The following is a 2700-nucleotide window of genomic DNA, read 5'->3' on the forward strand; positions in this document are numbered from 1 at the left end:
TAGGGACAGAAGAAGACATCAAAAAACGAGAGATCCTCAAAAATATAAGTTATTTTAAAAGACATAGTCAAATAACAGTAAAGAATTCTTGCAAATTATGATCACTGAAATGGAAACAAAAAGCGGTAGAATGGTTGGAAGATACAGTTGAGGAAAATTCCCACAAATCAAATAAAGAAAATAAATATATGACTGTGGAGGAAATAAAATGAAAAATTTTAGGTAATCTGTTCAGGAAGTCCAACTTCTGATGATAGCAGTTTAACAAAGAAAAAACAGGGAATGAGGTGAGGAGGAAATCATCAAAGAAATAACACCAGGAAAGAACCCTCAGAGGAGAAGTACGTAAGGTTCCATATGAAGAGGGCTTTTCAAGTACTCAATATGTTAAATGAAGAAAAGGCTGATATCAAAACGCATAATCATGAAATTTCAGAACTCCAGAAACAAAGAGGAAATCCAGGAACTCTGGTGTAAGGGCTACATACAAAGGATGGTATAGGAAATCATAATGGCAAAATTGGAAACAAGAAGACAATGGAACAATGCCTCAAAAGTACTGAGGGGAAATCACTTGCATAAAAGAATTCTATTTGCAGCCAAACTATTGATCAAATGTAAAGATAGGATAAAAACATTTTTGGAAATGCAAAAACAAAAAAAATTACTTTCTCTGCATTTTTCTTAGGAAGCTACTAGACTAGAGGCTTACTACCCAAAGGGGTGATAAAACAAGAGGAAGATTTGGGATCCAGGAAACAAGGGATCCAACAGAGAGAAAAAGGCACAGGGAGTCTACACAAAAATGGCAAAGGGAGCTTGTAGGTCATCAGCCAGGATCCAGTCTAAACAAGAGCAAGGTGAAAAGGGCTTCTGGAAGGGGTTATCTTAGAAAAGGACCATCTGGGATTCATGGTGTTGCTGGAGACTCGTAATGCATCTGCAGTCAACGACCCTCCGCAAACATCACCTGTTGGAACAACCATGCGTGAGTGTATCTCCATCCATGTGGGCCAGGTGGGCATGCAGATGGGCAATGCCTGCTGGGAGCTCTACTGCTTGGAGCACAATATCCGGCCCAGTGGCACCATGCCCAGTGACAAGGCACTGGGCAGCAGCGATCACTCCTTCAACACCTTCTTCAGTGAGACCGGGGCTGGCAAGCATGTGCCCTGGGCTGTCTTTGTGGACCTGGAGCCTGCTGTCATAGATGGGGTAAGAACTGGCATTTATAGGCAGCTCCTCCACCCTGAGCAGCTGATATCTGGCAAGGAAGATGCTGCCAACTACTATGCCCAAGGCCTCTATACTGTGGGGAAGGAGATCATCGATCTTGTGCTGGAGTGAATCCGAAAAATGGCAGGCCAGTGCACCGGGCTTCAGGGTTTCCTGATCTTCCATAGCTTTGGGGGTGGCACTGGCTCAGGCTTCACCTCCCTGTTGATGGAGCGGCTTTCAGTTGACTATGGCAAGAAGTCCAAGTTGGAATTTGCCATCTACTCCACTCCCAAGTATCCACAGCAGTTGTGGAACCCTACAACTCCATCCTGACCACGCACACCACCCTGGAGCACTCGGACTATGCCTTCATGGTGGACAACAAGGCCATCTATGACATCTGCCACCGCAACCTGGACATCTGGACATCAAGCGCCCCACCTACACCAACCTCAACTGGCTCATCGGCCAGATCGTGTCCTCCATCATGGCCTCCCTGTGCTTCGACAGGGCCCTCAATGTGGACCTCACAGAGTTCCAGACGAACCTGGTGCCCTACCCCCTCATCCACTTCCCCTTGGTGACCTATTCCTCCATCGTCTCAGCTGAGAAGGCCCACCATGAGCCGCTGTCAGTGGCAGAGATCACCAACACACTTTGAGCCCTCCAACCAGATGGTCAAGTGTGACCCCCGTCATGGCAAATACATGGCCTGCTGTATGCTCTACCACAGAGAAGTGTTGCCCAAGGATGTGAATGCCGCCATTGCCACTATCAAGACCAAGCGTACCATCCAGTTTATGGACTGGTGTCCCACAGGTTTCAAGGTTGGCATTAACCACCAGCCCCCCACAGTGGTGCCTGGGGGCGACCTGCCAAGGTGCAGCGGGCAGTCTGCATGCTAAACAATACCACAGCCATCGCCGAGGCCTGAGCCCACCTCGACCACGAGTTTGACCTGATGTATGCCAAATGGACCTTTGTGCACTGGTACGTGGGCGAGGGCATGGAGGAAGGGGAGTTCTCAGAGGCCCGAGAGGACCTGGCTGCCCTGGAGAAGGATTATGAAGAAGTGGGAACAGAGTCTATGGATGGCAAGGATGAGAGCAAGGAGTTCTAGGGGTCCTGGCATCTGCGACATCTGGTCTCTCCCTAGTTTTGTATTTCTCATTCCACTGTTTCCCTAACCCCCTACAAATACAATCAGTGTCTCAAGCGAAAAAAAAAAAAGAAAAGGACCACATGATTTGTTTGATTGTTGTAAGAGAAAACTTACCCCTTTGTCTAAGATTTGGGGATAAACTAGAACAAAAACAGAAAATGAAAGCAAATGAAAAAGAGAAAGAGAGTTATTGATTCTAGGGAGAATAACCAGAACAGACAATAAAGGAACTGGTATCATCATAGACTTAGCTGTGAAAAGGATGTACATAGTCCAAGACTTTGAATATTGATCTAACCAAAATGAGTGAAGGTGTTCGC

General features: G+C 46.6%; 1 pseudogene; it reads left to right on the forward strand.

Annotated features, from left to right (window-relative positions):
- The first annotated feature begins 984 nt into the window (after window positions 1–984).
- Window positions 985–2338, forward strand: LOC116634370 (annotated as a pseudogene).
- The last annotated feature ends 362 nt before the right edge of the window (window positions 2339–2700 follow it).

The sequence above is a fragment of the Phoca vitulina genome, unplaced genomic scaffold (assembly GCF_004348235.1).
Source record: "Phoca vitulina isolate PV1807 unplaced genomic scaffold, GSC_HSeal_1.0 scaffold1, whole genome shotgun sequence".
NCBI classification, from domain to species: domain Eukaryota; kingdom Metazoa; phylum Chordata; class Mammalia; order Carnivora; family Phocidae; genus Phoca; species Phoca vitulina.